We start from the raw sequence: 17,116 nt of genomic DNA, 5'->3' as shown, positions 1-17,116 counted from the left end.
CCCTCAGTTTGTTTCTCAGAGTCCATCGTCTCTCATGGTTCGTCTCCCCCTCCAATTTCCCCCCCTTCATTCTTCCCTTCCTGCTATCTTCTTTTTTTTTTTCTTAACATATATTGCATTATTTGTTTCAGAGGTACAGATCTGTGATTCAACAGTCTTGCACAATTCACAGCGCTCACCATAGCACATACCCTCCCCAATGTCTATCAGCCAGTCACCCCATCCCTCCCACACCCCACCACTCCAGCAACCCTCAGTTTGTTTCCCTGAGATTAAGAATTGGGGGGGAAATTCTTGAGGTAAGATCAAGTTTATGGACTTTGATTAGGAGAAGATTATATAGACCTCTCTTAGGGCATTAAACACACACAACCATCAAAAACAAGTAAAACTCGATTTTTTGCCAGCTAACTCACCCAACTCAAAGATGCTTTAATGATAATTACAAACTACTAAGGTAAGCAGGAAATACAGAGAATAGGATAAAGCATTTTAAATTGGGGCGCCTGGGTGGTGCAGTCACTTAAGCGTCTGACTCTTGATTTCAGCTCAGGTCATGATCTCAGGGTTGTGAGATCGAGCCCTGAGTTGGGCTCCATGCTTAAGACTCTCTCTCCCTCTGCTCCCCCCCCAACTTTGAGAGAGTGCCCTCTCTCTCAAATAAATAAATCTTTAAAAAAAATAAAATTGAGCAAATTGGTTCATAACATTTTGGATATGAGAAAGTGAATTTATTTTATAATCCCACTACCCAAAAAAAGGACATCAAAGTTTTCATTTCTTACCAACTTAATTATATGACATCAAACACAAAATAAAATGTTTTTTTCTAATGTAGTTATCCTATAAGCATATTTTTCTTAGGTTGAAATTGTTCTTTACTATCTAGAATATAAGGTTAAAGACAGCCATACAAATGATGTAAATAGCACACCTCTTATTAGAGCTGTGTGAGAGAGAAAATAGAAGACCAGGAATTTAAAATCCCCAGCCAGGAATGACTTCCATCATTGTCTTCCATTAATTATGTAGGAAGCCTTTTTGTGATTCACTACAAAAATTTGGCAGTTAAACTCTAGAAGCTGATTATATCCCTCAACCATTAGCCAGAAGGATTAACCAGTGGTTTTTAAACATACATTGTGAAAACCCAGTTAAAAATTAGTCTTTTGGCAATTTTATTTTATTTTTATTGTGTAACATTTGATGCATGCAAAAGAATAGAAGTCACATGTGTTAATACAGTGATGAAATGAATACTTGTTACCTACCACCAGTCTAAGAATTAGAGTGTTACCTTTGCTTTTTTGCAGCATGTGCTTCTCCTTGTTCAATTCTTCTGCCACATCTCTGAAGAGGTAGCTACTATCTGGAATTTTGTGTATTTTCCTGTTGTAGTCTGTTCAGGCTGCCATAACAAAGTACCACAGGCGAGGGCTTATAAACAACAGCAATTTATTTCCCACATTAATGGAGGCTGGAAGTCCAAATTCAGGGTGCTGGCATGGTCAATTTCCACATCTGATGAGAGCCCGCTTCCTAGTTCATATGTGGCCATTTCTTCACAGTAATCTCACATGGTGGAAGGAACTACTAGGGAGCCCTGTTTGCTTTTTTTATAAGGGTACCAATCCCATTCATGAGGGTTCTGGCCTCATGATCTAATCACTTCCCAAAGGCCCCACCGCCTAAATATCATCTCGTTGGGCATTAGGTTTCGACATGTGAATTTTGGGGGGGGACACAAACATTCAGTTTATAACATTCTCTTGTTTTTAAGATGATTTAATCATGCATGTAAGTATTTCTAAGCAATATATTATTTAGTTTTGTTTGTGAACTTTATAAAAATGGTATTCTGTATATAGTTTTCTGCCACCTGCTTTTTTCACTCAGTGTTATGTTTTTAAGATTCATCCTAAGATTATGTCCTAAGATTCATATGTTGTTGCATATGGCTGAAGCAGTGTTTTATGACCTACTTTTCTACTCATTCTTGCATTTCTAAGCTATATCCTTGTTGCTGTGTATCTGTAGGACCTTGGGCTTTCCCTCTCAGCCAGAATTTCCTTACATTAAAATAGAAATAATAACAGTAACTACTACCAAGCATTGTTGTGAGCACTAATAAATTATTGTTATATTCCTTTTTTTAAAAAAGGTCTTCTGGTAGCTTATTGTTTTTTCTTTGTAGGTGCCCTGGCTTTTTTCTCTGGGATTTTTAAGGTCTTCATCATTGGTATTGTGCCATTTCATCACAATATGTCTTGGTGTGGATTTTTCTTTATTTATCATGCTTGAAATATGCTGTGCTTTCTCTATCTGTGGAGTTATCTTTAGTCAGTTTAGGAAAATTCTTGGCCATTAGCTTTTTCAATATTGGCTTTCTCCTGTTCTCTCTATTCCTTACTTCTAGAATTCTGATTAGACATGTTAAGCCTTGTTTTACCCTCCATGTCTTTTAACCTTTCTTTCATGTTTTCCATCTGCTGTACTCTATGCTGCACTCTGGGTAATTTCTTTGGATATAACCTCCAGGGCACTAAACCTGTCTTTAACTGTTTTTATTGTTTTTAACAGATTTACTGAGTTGTTAATTTCAAAATCTATAGCTATTAGGCCAAAGTTAATATTCAGTTGGTTTAGTAATATTTCTGGTCTCTTGTTTCTAAATCTATTTCATTTCATGTTTGATTTCTTTAAATGGTTCATAAAAGGTTATTTAATAATCTGTAAATGACAATTCCAATTCCAGTTCTTCAGTTCTTACAAATTATTGTTTGTTCTTTCTGTTGATCTTAACTCATGGTGGTTTATGTGTTGAGCTTATATTAAATTGTGAGCTTATATTTTCTTGAACTTAATTTATGGAAATCCCAGAGACCAAATTGGGAGTTGCTTTCCTCTAGAGAGTACTTGCATTTGATTCTAAGAGGAGATCTGAGATGCAACTGATCAGGTGTCTCTGAAGTTCCTCTTGCAGAACCAGGCTCAAAGCAGGAAGGAATCTCAGATGTGATTTCCACACCTTGCAGTGTGCCTCCAAGCTCAGTCTCCTTGTCCTTGACTGGTAGTGGCACTTGCCCATGACAACTCTGGCTTTTATGTTTGCTTATTGCTCCCTGATCTTGTTTGAGCTCGCTTTTTTTTTTTTTACCCCTTTCATCAAAATCCAGCAATTGTAAGTGCATATTAATTTTGATTCAAATCAGGATTTAATGGTCTCATAGCTAATGGGCCCTCAGGTTATCTAGCTTTCTGGGCTGCCAGAAGTAGAGGTTTACACATTTCTAGCCAAGTAACAATTCTTGGATGAAAGTTGTGGAGGATTCTTCCTTTAGTATAATATTTGCCTTCTCCTTTCACTAAAGTCCCTGTCACAGAACTTAAGTTCTGTGCAGAAGGAACATTCAATTAGAAGTCACAGATGTGGGATCTTTTTGCAGTTCATAAGCTTGATGATTGGGTGTTCACACCATTGTGTGACATGTGGCTCCCTCAAACCTTGTTATAACCTCCATGCATGACCCGTCTGACATGGAAAAAAAAAGTCAAAGATGTGAATTATTGTCTGTGTTATCTTAGAAAAAATTACTTACCCTAAATTATTTACTGTTTCTTTAATTGTACTATGAAATGGGGATATACTCAGCACCATACCTACCCATAGGTTGAAAGGATAAAATGAGAAACTGTGCTAAAAAATATTTTAATTTGCTAAGGTGAGAAACAAAATGTAATAATTATGGTAAGTAACATTTATTGACCATTTGGCAGCTTGTTAGCTCTTTATAAAGCTTCCATTGTCTCCTTACAATAACCTTATAAGATGGGTACTGATATCGTGATTTAACAGTTGAGAATACTGAGGCTCAGAAAGACTAAAAGTGTAAGATGATGGTACCATTATTTAGGAGCTCCTTAGTTTCATCATAAAATAATATCCAGTGCAGCTATTATGATGAAAAGCAGAGTATTTCTCAAGGTAAGTTAAGTACTACCATATCTCAATTTCCTGGATGATTTTCTCTCAAATAATGAGAAGTATTTTACAAGGATGCATGCCCCTCAAGATGCCTGCTATGTTAAAACTTCCATCCTGAAGAAGTGATGTGCTTTTGCTAAAAGCAACTTTAGCTATGAACACTCCATTGCAATTTGTACAGCTGTGTAATCGAAACTGCTAAAAGGCAAGTTAATATATTATTCTACTCACAGAACAGCAGTTTGATTCCTATGACTTCTTGGCACATCTGTTTGGTATATAAATCCTAAGCAGACTGAACAGTCACTTTCTAAATCTTCAAAATGCTTTACTAAGCAAAGTCTTTAGTGTGGTTAAGGGGAGAAAAAAATTAATAGACTCCCAAGTGAGTGGAGTAGGTCTAGCTCAGTGCAGAGTGTTTAGGGCAGGTGCAGGTGGGATTGGGAACTTGAAGAAGGTGCACTTTGAGGGAGAGGATAACACACAAGCCTACGAACACCATAAGGTGAACTCTCTTGCCAACTTGAGATAATTAGAGAGGGTCTTTAGGGAATGGGTCTTTGCATCGTGTTTAATTTTTTTTTTTACTGGCAAGAGTTCAAATTACATTTAAGTAGGCTTGGTTAGAGATGCCAGTTATTACTGGCCTGCTCACATCCCTTTCTAGTAAAATCCCTACCCATTGACCATACTGAGTGGGCAGCAGGCCACATGACCATGACCACAGGTAACTGGACACCTGATCATAAACTATAACCCATGACTTATGCCTTTGTACTTTGGTCTAAAAAGAAAAGCAGAAGTCAAATCTTCTCTCTTGGAAACCTGCAATAAGAGACACAAAGGGGCGCTACAGTTTGGTATGTGCTGGAACTGGAGGGCCATAGAAGTACAGGAGCTAGAGTGCTAACTTTTGCAGCCAGTTGTAAGATGAGTAATTTGAGAAGGCTGGTGCAGAGAGAGAGTGGTGCTGATTCACTGAGAAGCCAAAAAGCCCTGAGAGGTGAGGGGGTGGCTATTCCTGAGTGCTACTGATGCAGTTTCAACTCTTCCTGAGGGCTTGTGGTTCAGTTTCTCGGGTTTTAGTGCACGTATGTTTTTTTTTTTTTCTATAAACCCTTCTTTTGATTTGTCTCTTAGTAATGAGTAACTTGGCTCTAGTAAATTGACTCAATCTTTGTTTCTTGCAATCAAAAGAACCTGGCATGGATGAGATCATTTATCACTAATGCTGCTCTGAGTATTAATACCTAGACTGTCTTCAGTTTCCTGTTTTAGAAGAACTTCTGCTTTGTGAGTGGCAGAAAGCATATCAAACGGAACTAGAAGGGGGAATTTATTGGAAGGACTTAAGTATCTGATGAAACAAGCAGGTTTGGAAAAGGTCATGGATGTTCCTGAGCTTCAGAAACAACTGGAACCCAGATCTCAAGCCCTGTTAGGACCCTTCCTCTACCTCTATTCTCAGTTTCTTTCTATTTTTTTATACTTTCTTCTTGTTACAGACTATCTTTGTTTGCATTATAGAAAACATGGGCTCTGAGCATCCCAATTTTCTACACTGACTGTATGGCCTAGTGATTAGGAAATATGGGCCCCAAGTCACATGGCTGTTTTTGAATCCAAACTTAGCCATCAACTAGCAGGGAGATCTTGTTTTTTAAGTTTACCCTTGACTTCTATGTAACCCATCTAAGCCTCTATTTCCTCCTCTGTAAAATGGAGATTAAAGATAGGTGACTATCTCCCAGCATTGTTGTGAAGATTGAATGTGATAATGGGTATAAAGCATTAGCTCAGCATCTGGCACTAATTTAAGTTAGTACTTACTACTTCCCTGCCAGGTGCAAAACCAGAAAAGGCTTTTCCTTTGAGAATGTAGATCTTAAGAGTATCTTGATACAGATACATTTATAGCAAAAAGGAAGGTGGGGCCTTTGGTGAATTTCTCTGTAGGCAAGTTGCAGAAGGTGAATTGCAGGGAACCAGGCAGAAGTAAAGGTTGCCCAGCTCCTTTTAACTGTCACTGATGGGCACCAACAAGCCCGGGGGATGCTCTGGAGGACCTAGCTCTGAAATTCACTGCTGGCCCAGGCACACCCATCCATGGCCACAGGAGGGTGCCAGATGTCAAGATGGGAAGCTGGCCCAGGCAACTTCACTGGCCAAGGAGTCTGTTCTTGGACAGCAAGCTGAGAGAGGGAAAGAAAAGAAGGCCAATAAAGGAATGCATGTGCCTTACTGGCCTATTGGAAGTGCCATGCCAGGTAGGAGCCCTAGAAACCTGGAACAAGTGAGAGTCCAAGAAAACCCAGAGCCTGAGGAAATCTCTACATGGGCTTCATGTGAGTTAACATTCCACCACGTCTCAAAGAGAACACACTGGAGAAGCAGGGAACTGTTAAAACATCTAGACGAGAGGGGAGATTGAGAACCTGCTTTGAGTTGAAGAATCTATACAAAAGTCAGGTAAGACCAAGAGCAAGATAAAGATAGAGCTGCAAGATATGACCCAAGACAAAGTTAGCAGAAGACAGGAATCTTTTTTTTTTTTAATTTTTTATTGTTATGTTAATCACCATATATTACATCATTAGTTTTTGATGCAGTGTTCCATGATTCATTGTTTGTTCATAACACCCAGTGCACCATGCAAAACGCGCCCTCCTCAATACCCATCACCAGGCTAACCCATCCCCCCACCCCCCTACCCTCTAGAACCCTCAGTTTGTTTTTCAGAGTCCATCATCTCTCATGGTTCGTCTCCCCCTCTGACATACTCCCCTTTTCTTCCTCTCCTGTTATCTTCTTCTTTTCCTTTTTTCTTAAAATATGTTGCGTTATTTGTTTCAGAAGTACAGATCTGTGATTCAACAGTCTTGCCCAATTCACAGCGCTCACCGTAGCACATACCCTCCCCAATGTCTATCACCCAGCCATCCCATCCCTCCCCCCCCCAACCACTCCAGTAACCCTCAGTTTGTTTCCTGAGATTAAGAATTCCTCATATCAGTGAGGTCATGTGATACATGTCTTTCTCTGATTGACTTATTTCACTCAGCATAACACCCTCCAGTTCCATCCACGTCGTTGCAAATGGCAAGATCTCATTCCTTTTGATGGCTGCATAATATTCCATTGTGTATATATACCACATCTTCTTTATCCATTCATCAGAAGACAGGAATCTTTGACAAAGCATCTAGGCTGCCATATGGGTGGTGTCTGCTGAAAGTATCAAACTAGTTGAGACTACGCTGTAAATTTATTTCAGTCTTATAGTAAACTCTACCGATTAACTCAATCATGCTCCAAGATAATTTATATTAAAGCACAAACTTACTTAATTTGTAATTATCTAATATGTAAAATGTACTTGTCAGTTATTATCTAAGCTGCGGTTCTTTGAGCACCACCAGAAAACTCATTGTGGGGTCGCCTGGCTGGCTCAGAAGGTAGAGCATGCAACTCTTGATCTCAGGATCATGAGTTCAAGCCCCATGTTGGGGGTGGAGCCTACTTAAAAAAAAAGAGAGTTGTCTAACCCATAGGAAAAAAGTACTTTAAAAAAAAAAAAAAGAGGGGCTCCTGGGTGGCTCAGTTGGTTGATCATCCAACTCTTGATTTCAGCTCAGGTCATGATCTTGGGGTTGTGGGATCAAGCCACATGCTGGGCTCCATGTTAAGCATGGAGTCTGCTTAAGGTTCTCTCTCCCTCTCCCTTTGCCCCTCTCCCCGCTCGTGCATGTGCACACGCACACATGCGCGCTCTCTCTCTCTCAGATAAATAAATAAAATCTTTTTTAAGAAGTGTTTTAAAAAAAGAAAAAGGAGAACTCATTATGGTATGAAGTTGTAGTAAAAAAAGAAAGCACTATCAGTCAGAAATCCAGAGGCAATTTAAAAAACACCCTTTATTGGGCTTCAGAAATATGCAAAATATAGAAAAGTGTAAAGAGTAAAACAAAAAATGATTTATACTTTCCCAATTTTAATTGGTCTTTTAATATAATTTTAATATATCTTATATGAGTGTATTCAATTTGGTGTTCTGTCTTTTACACCTTCCATCATTTCACGAGTAGCTCTATGTAACAAAATTATTTCTAATGACTGCATGTGGGAGCCCTGAATTTTGTATGGATTTACCATAAATTAACATTTTCACTATAACTGGATATTTAGGTTGTTTTCAATTATAAATTACACTATGATAAATATCTTTGGGGCATGAAACTGTGTGCACATTTCTGATTATTTCCTTAGAAACTATTCCTAAAAATAAAGTTGTTGGTTCAAAGACCCTGAGCATTTTAAGACTCTCAGGGCACCTGGGTGGCTCAGTCGGTTAAGCGTCTGCCTTTGGTTCAGGTCATGATCTCAGGGTCCTGGGATAGAGCCCCATGTCAAGCTCCCTGCTGAGAGTGGAGCCTGCTTCTCACTCTCCCTCTGACCCTCCTCCCTGCTTGTGCTCTAAAAAGATATATAAAATCTTAAAAAAAAAAAAAGACTCAATACATAAGATCAAATTGTTTTACAGAAAATTCGGTCAAATCTGCATTTCTCTCTGCAATTTCACCAGCATTGAATGTTATCTTACTTAATGGTAATGTCTTTGATAAATAATACTAATAAAACTGTAGATTTTTTTGTATTTTTTAGCCATTTGTTTTTCGTCTGTTGTGAATCATCATGTTCATTTCTTTTTTTAGCTATTTTTCTAAAATTTGGATCACTGTTTTCTTATGAGTTTATTTAGATGCAACATAAGGATTTTAAAGTATATTAACCTTGTGTCATATTATTGGTATTATTTTTATTATGGTATCTTGTTACAGAGGAAAATTTTTTATGTAGTTGAATTTACTTTTTTGGGGGTTTTTCATCTCTTGATTTAATAATTACAGGGATTTTTCCTTATCTAACAGACAAGATGAATATTCATCACATTTTCTTCTAGTATTTTAAGATTTTATCTTACATTTAATGCTTTAAATTAGCAGGATTTCCTTTTGAGGTGTGATATGAGGTGAGAATCAGTGTATCTTAATAATAAGACAAAGTCTTGTGACAGGGTTCCCTACTTGTAAAATATAGCCACTGGTCCTGATGAAGGGGTTTCATAGTGTTCAGAGTCTCCCTGACTTACTCCTGGTACTAGGTACCTGTGCTAGGCACCATGAACATCAGACATTGGATTGCCTTGTTAGTTGTAGCCACAGAAGAATTTCCAAGAGTAGAGATATTTCCTCAACTCCCTGGTACTTTGAAATAGGGAACCCACCTGGCCATTTCACTACCTCATTTGTAATTGATTTTGTTTTAAGATTATATTTATTTATTTGAGAGAGAGAGCGAGAGCTCCTGAGCACACGAACGGGGGCAAAGGGGCAGACTCCCTGCAGAGTAGGGAGCCTGACTCAGGACTCCATCCCAGGACCCTGGAATCATGACCTGAGCCAAAGACAGAGGCTTAACCAACTGAGCCACCCAGGTGCCCTCGTTTGTAATGGGTATTAAAATCAGGGGCATCTGGCTAGCTCAGTCAGAAGAGCATGTGACTCTTGATCTTGGGGTGGTGAATTGAGCCCCACTTTGAGTGTAGAGATTACTTAAATAAATAAAACTTAAAAAACACTCAAAGAAAGGGGCTAACCTGAGTCTATCTCAACTTTTCCAGGCTTTGGTAGCCTAAGAGCACTGTCACAGGACACTGGTTACTTGTATCTAGTTTGATGTCTTCAAACTCTAAGGTAGCCATGATGATAAATGATTCTCATTATTAAATAAGGTAGTTTATATCAACCAAGCCAGCTTCCTCAACAGGGACTGATTGCTGCCAGGGTCATGGCTCTATTATCTTGGGGCAATATGTACCCCACTGCACTGTTAAAGGTATTGGTTTCAATGGTGTAGAGCTGTTTGGGTCCAGGTAAGTCAAAGTTGGGAAAGAGAAAAACAAGTCTTAACTGCTAGAATGCTTTAACTCTGCATCTAAGGGGAAACTTTTTCTTCCTTTTGAGGATTTTAATTTTGGTCCAGTAAAGGAAGAGGCCTGTGAGAATCCCAGGAATAACTCAAATGCCTTTGGTGAACCTGGCTGGGTAGAACAACCATGGGGATCTCTCACACAATTCTTGGAGTTGGCCTGTAGTGGTGGTACTGCTAGTGGTCAAGAAACCTGGTTTGTGGGCTCATATTAGATTGGGGAAGCATCTCAGGATTTGTGCAGATAGAGCATGACCTCCAGGAATTCATACAAAGTGCTCTTCATTAAATGACTGAGACACTGCATAGGCAACTGGCAATGCCATGTATTTAGACTTACCCAATAATAAGGCAGTCTTTCTTTCATTTTCCTTCCAGATACGGGAGAAGTTGTAGGCTCCTTGATGTTTTTATTTTGTAAAGACTTGTGCTATAGAATTCAAAGATCAATAGGAGCAGATGGAAGACCTGTAGAAGTTGTTGTAATTCTACAAATCAAGAATTTCCTATTCTTTATTACAAAGGTCAGTGGGACTAAGATGAACAAGGTAGAAAGGCTGATAAAACTGTCACAAAGGGAGGGGATCAGTTATCCCTGGTGAAGATTTCTCACTCTAACTCTGAAGGGAGTATACATGAAGGATCATCACATGGCACCAGATCTGTTGTGTTGCTCCACTCACATAGCAGGGAGGCTCCTATATTTCTGTTTCTAAAAACATGTCCCTGAAGGTCTTGTACTCAACCAGAATTCTGGAAACAGAGATCATGGATAAGATAGGGTTTGGTTGGGGGTTGGGGTGGAGGCAGGATGAGACATTGGCTATAATGACAACAGCAATATGACAATGGGGAGAAGGAATGGGTTTTCCAGGTCATGGCTGCGTCACAGGCCTCTAGTCAGAGCCAGAAATCCAGAGGCAGTATGTACCTTGAAGGTCCCCAGTTTCTATCTACACTACAGTGGCCTTGTGTCAAGTGGGAGAGAAACCAGCTAGGCCAGAGAAAGCTGCTTGAACCCCTGAGTCCATCATTGCTTCAGTCTGAACCACAAATCTGCACTCCACTGGAATGTGAAACATCCTTTCCTATGCCTAAGGAAACCAGGCTACACCATTGGCTGAGGTCCACAGACCATCTGATGGTGTGGATGGCATCTTTTGGGACCAGGTATGAATGGATAAAGTCTGCTCTTTTTCAGACAAGCCCAGCCACACAGCCTGCTAATCATGGAGCAAATAGAAAATGCCAACTGGTTGAGTTGAAACATACTTCACTTTATTTGGCCAACTGTTTGGTTTAATTAAGCAGACACACTTCCAGACCCATTTGTCTCAGTTGTTATTTTTAATCTAACATTGAAACTTAATTCAGTCCTTTTAAATAAGGGAATGGTGTTGCAGTTTGCCTGTTTTCCTAAAAATCTTTCCATCGATATCAGTATGTTTATTTATGTAAATAAATGAGGTAAAACCATGGCTACTATTGAATACAGCCATCATATATATTATGCCATCATGTTAATAGAACAGTGCAGAGCTAAGAATTGGTGACCTGCTCCTGGGGTAATGTTTAAGTAAAAACATTATTTCCTTCCCTGTACCTACCCACTTTTGCCTTCTCAGGTGAAAGTTGAGCCCATTAGATTTCAGTGATATGAATCATCATTTTTCTAGTGTGGGGGATAACATGCTATAACTATGCTGTCAGTGGATTTATTACTTGCTTTACAAGTTGTAGTGGCAGATTTGCCCTGATCTATCAACATTCTGCCAATAGGGTCTGTACGAGTTAGAATTCCTCAAGTGTTGACAACAGAAACAGACTCTGAAAAACTTGAGTAGAAAATACATGTTTTAGGAGGATCGCATGTAGCTGATGGAACTAAAGGGAAAGCTGGGGAGTCTGCTTAGAGAAGGATGGCAACCAGGACATCTCTAAAGGTTTAGATGGCCAGAAGTCCTTGACAGTCTGAGGGCACAGCTGCTGGGTGTCAACTGGATTTTCAGTGTCTAGGTCATGTCATTCAAGGTTCACTCCCAGGAGAGTCTGTTTACCTAATTCCCTGACTCTGGGAGAACAAGGCAGTTTGATTTATAATCTCAGCAAGAGTATAGATAAGGCAGTTTCCCGGTCAGAATTCTAATACCTTCAAAATAAGCCTTGTGTGGTACTAGGGCTCTAAGCCCCACTGTCCAAAGCTGTTCTAGGCCTGATCCCAGGGATTCACTTTCTTTTTCAGTGTCTTCTGCAGCTCTTTAGGGTCAAATTTGGAAACCTCACCACTTCTCCTGGTCACCAGGACCACCAAATGTTCATTGTCCTCCACCACTATGGCTAGGATTCTGGAAGTAGTGAGAAGGCTTCCTACATTTATGACTTTTACAGCCAACAGGCAAGACATTTTGCCTATGGAGAAATGACAGTTCTCTCTTTAGGTCCCCCAAACACCGTGTGGATCTTTCGATTCTTTCAATTTTCAGTTCTCCAAGGGAGGCCTCCAGGTGAGAGTATTTGAGTGTACTCCTCTGTATCACACTCAGGAATATTTCCTCCTGCCAAAGCAACTAGTGTCTTAATCTGAAGAACATTTTTCATCTTATTTTAACCAACTTTCAAGGTGAATTCTTGATCATGCTATCTTAGATTCCAAGGTTGTCCCAAACTTATCTCCTTTCCCAGTGTTTCAGGGATTGTACTAGTCCCAAAGTCTCCCATAGCATTTCCCTCATGAGATGAGGACTCCTGTTCATCTTCCCTGAAGTCCCAGAAATATGCAAATGAGGTCCCTAATGTGACAGAGTTGAAGTATCAGCTTGTGATAAGAGGCTCCCTATCGTGCTTGGGAGGCTAAACTTAGACCACATGGTAGGGCTGGGATCATCTCTATGGAGTTGAATTCCTTGGAACTCCAGCTTGAATCCTGTAGCAACAGAAAGCAAGCAACTAATCTGCCCTCTACCACATATGGAACCGTTCTGATAAGAATCAGCACTGTGGGAATAGGTCAAGAGTCCAGAGAAATTACAGGGCTGAGGAATATGTGTTACCAGCATTAAAACTCTAAATGCACTTTCCCACAGAAACACTTTTATAAATAGTGGTCGGGGTCTTTAGTATTATTAGTACAATGTTTTATGTACATTAGGGTTCCATAAGCTTTTGTGGGCTGACCCTGGGGCAGAGCTACCATTTGTAATATTATTTCTGTAGAAAAACTTGTTCCCAGTTCCAGATAACAGACTAAGAAATAAACTATTAAATTGGAAATTGCCTATTTTGAGGCTTTTCATCAGTAAACACAATAGATTCATAGGCTTTCATAGTCAGTCAAACTGAGTTTACAGTGTTGTAAGCTAAGATATTGTCTCTGAACCCAGAAGCCCTCCACTGCCCCTCTGTCCTCTCTCTGCTGAACCTTTTTATAAATTGGTATATAACATCATATTAGTGTCAGGTATACAACATAATAATATGATATCTGTATTTACTACAAAGTGATCACCACAATAAGTCTAGTTAGCATCTGTCACCCATTTTACCCATTTCACCTATCCCCTAACCCCTTCTGCTCTGATAACCACAAATCTGTTCTCTGTATCTATGACTTTTATTTTGCTTTTTCATTTTTTTTTAAATTCCACACATAAGTGAAATCATATGGTGTTTGTCTTTCTCTGACTTATTTGACTTAGCATAATACCCATAAGATCCATTCATGTTGTCACAAATAGCAAGATTTCCTTCTTTTTTATGGCTGAGTAGTATCGCATTGCATATATTTACATCTTCTTTATCCATTTGTCCATTGATGAACACTGGTTGTTTCCATCTTGGCTTCTGTGAGTAATGCTGCAATGAAGATAGAAGTGCAAATATTTTTTTGAATTAGTGTTTTTGTTTTCTTCAGATAAGTACCCAGACGTGGAATACCTGGATCATATGGTAGTTTTTTTTTTAATTTTTTGAGGAACCTTCAAACTGTTTTCCACAGTGGTTGTACCAATTTACATTCCCAGTAACAATGTATGAAGGTTCCTTTTCTCTACATCTTCAACAACACTTGTTATATCTTGTCTCTTTGATAATAGCCATCCTAACAGGTATGAGTTGCTATCTCATCATGGTTTTGATTTGCATTGCCATGATAATCAGTGATGCTGAACATCTTTTCACATGTCTGTTGGCCAGCTATATGTCTTCTTTGAAAAAAATGTCTATCTGGATGCTCTGCCCATTTTTTAATTGGTTTGTTTGTTTGCTCTGTGTTACATGAGTTCTTTATATATTTTGGATATTAACACCTTATTGAATATATGATTTGCAAATACGTTCTCTCATTCCATAGGTGGTAGTTTTGTTTTGTTTTTCATTTTAGTGATGGTTTCCTTTGTTTGCAAAAGCTTTTTAGTTTGATGTAGTTCCACTTGTTTATTTTTTCTTTTGTTGTTTTTGCTTTGGAGACAGATCCAAAAATTTAATGCCAAGACTGATGTCAAGGAGGGGTGCCTGGGTGGCTCAGTCGTTGGGCGTCTTCCTTTGGCTCAGGTCGTGATCCTGGGGTCCTGGGATTGGGCCCCGCATTGGGCTCCCTGCTCCACAGGAAGCCTGCTTCTCCCTCTCACACTCCCTCTGCTTGTGTTCTGTGTCTTGCTGTGTCTCTGTCTGTCAAATAAATAAATAAAATCTTAAAAAAAAAAAGACAGATGTCAAGGAGCTTACTGCCTATGTTTTCTTCTAGGAGTTTTATGGTTTTAGTTCTTACATTTAGGTCTTTAATCCATTTTGAGTTAATTCTTGTGTATGGTGTAAGGTAGTGCTCTAGTTTCATTCTTTTGCTCGTGGCTGTCCAGTTTTCCCAACACTATTTATTAAAGAGATTATCCTTTCCCTGTTCTTGGCTCTTTTGTCATAAGTTAATTGCCATATATTTGTGTGCTTATTTCTGGGCTCTCTTAGTCTGTTCCATTGATCTTTGTACCTGTTTTTATGCCAATACCATACTGTTTTTATTACTATAGCTTTGTAATAGTGTTTTGAAATCAGGGAGCATGATACTTCCAGCTTTGTTCTTCTTTCCCAAGATTTCTTTGGCTGTTTGGGGTCTTTCCTGGTTCCATACAAATTTTAGAATTATTTATTCTACTTCTGTGAAAAATGCCATTGGAATTTGATAGAGATTTCATTGAGTCTGTAGATTGCTTTGGGTATTATGGACATTTTAATAACTAAGTATTTCAGTCCATGAGCATGGTATTTCTTTCCATTTATTTGCATTGTCTTCAACTTCTTTCATCAATGTTTTATAGTTTTCAGGTTTTTAATCTCTTTGGTTAAATTTATTCATAGGTATTCTTTAAATGTAATTGTATATGAGATTGTATTCTTAATTTCTTTTTCTGAGAGTTTGTTATTAGTATATAGAAACACACAGATTTCTGTATATTGATTTTGCATCCTGAAACTTTAATTCTATTCTTATTCTTATTCTAAGAGCTTTTTGGTGGAATCTTTAGGGTTTTCCACATATATTTTGATGTCATCTGCAATAATAACAGTTTTGCTTCTTCCTTTTCAATTTAGATGTTTTTCTTTACCTTGCCTGATTTCTGTGGCTAGGACTTCCAATACTATGTTGAATAAAATTGGTGAGAGTGAGCATCTTTATTTTGTTCCTGGTCTTAGACAAAAAGTTTTCAGCTTTTCACTGTTGAATATAATGTTAGCAGTGCATTTGTCATGTGGCCTTTATTATGTTGAGGTATATTTCCTCTATAGCCACATTGTTGAAAGTTTTTATCATAAGTGGATGTTGAACTTTGTCAAATATTTTTTCTGCATCTATTGAGATGATCATGTAATTCTATCCTTCATTTTGTTAATGTGATGTATCACACTGATTGATTTGCAGATGTTGAACCACTCTTGCATGCCTGTAATAAATCCTACTTGATCATGGTGTATGATTCTTTTAATGTGTTATTGAATTTAGTTTGTTAATATTTTGTTGAGGATTTTTGCATCTATATTCATCAGGGATACTGGCCTGTACATTTCTTTTTTGTGGTGTCTTTGTCTGGTTTTGGTATCAGGGTAATGTCGGCATCATAAAATGAGTTTGGAAGCATTTTGTTCTCTTCAGTTTTTTGGAAGTGTTTGAGAAGGATAGGTAATAAACCTTTGAATGTTTGGTAGAATTCACCAGTGAAGCCATCTAGTCCTGAACTTTTGCATATTGGGAGGTTTTGATTACTGATTACATTTCCTTACTAGTTGGGACACCTTGGTGGCTCAGTTGGTTAGGCGTCTGCCTTCGGCTCAGGTCATGATCTCAGGGTCCTGGGATTGAGCCCTGTGTTGGGCTCCCCACTCAGCAGGGAGTCTGTTTCTCCCTCTATCTCTACCCCTCCCCACCCTTTGTGCTCTCTCTTGTTCTATCTTGCTCACTCAAATAAAAAAAAAAATTCTGGGGTGCCTGGGTGGCTCAGTTGGTTAAGCATCTGCTTTTGGCTTGGGTCATGATCTCAGGGTCCTGGGATCCAGTGTCACATCAGGCTCTCTGCTCAGTGGGGAGTCTGCTTCTACCTCTCACTCTCCCTCTGTGCTCTCTCTCTCAAATAAATAAATAAAAATCTTTTAAAAAATAAAGAAATCTTAAAAAAATATTTAAAATAAATTTCCTTACCAGTAATTGGTCTACTCAGATTTTCTATTTCTTCATGATTATTTTTTATTAATTAATTAATTTATTTATTTATTTAATTTTTTAAAAAGTCATCTCTACACCCAATGTGGGACTCAAACTCACGACTCTCTTTTTTTCTTGGTGAGTTTAAAGAAAGATGCATCAATTTGGGTCATATTTCCAAAGAACCAACTCTTAATTTCATTAATCTTTTCTTTCTTTCTTTCTTTCTTCTTTTGTGTGTGTGTACCTATTTCATTTATTTCCACTCTGATCTTTATTATTTTTTTAAGATTTTATTTTATTTTTTTTAAGATTTTATTTATTTATTTGAGAGAGAGAGACAGAGATAGCGACAGTGAGCACAAGCAGGGAGGAGAGGGAGAAGCAGGCTCCCTGCTGTGCAGGAAACCCAATGTGGGGCTCGATCTCAAGACCCCGAGATTATGGCCTGAGCC

The 17,116-nt window shown here is 38.6% G+C and overlaps 1 protein-coding gene and 1 non-coding gene across 2 annotated transcripts in view; both read left to right on the top strand.

The window, feature by feature from the left end:
• Positions 1 to 17,116, top strand: part of LOC112808159 (uncharacterized) — a 167,091-nt gene that overhangs the window by 132,196 nt on the left and 17,779 nt on the right. The gene's annotated exons all lie outside the window — the stretch shown is intronic.
• On the top strand, positions 3,435 to 3,538 carry LOC112808503 (small nucleolar RNA U13). The gene has a single exon (XR_003204374.1). It is a non-coding gene; the product is annotated as a small nucleolar RNA U13 (small nucleolar RNA).

Source organism: Callorhinus ursinus, unplaced genomic scaffold (genome assembly GCF_003265705.2).
Source record: "Callorhinus ursinus isolate GAN/ISIS: 27379988/994484 unplaced genomic scaffold, GSC_fseal_2.0 scaffold34, whole genome shotgun sequence".
In the NCBI taxonomy this organism is placed as follows: domain Eukaryota; kingdom Metazoa; phylum Chordata; class Mammalia; order Carnivora; family Otariidae; genus Callorhinus; species Callorhinus ursinus.
This window is presented reverse-complemented; position numbering and strand designations above follow the sequence as displayed.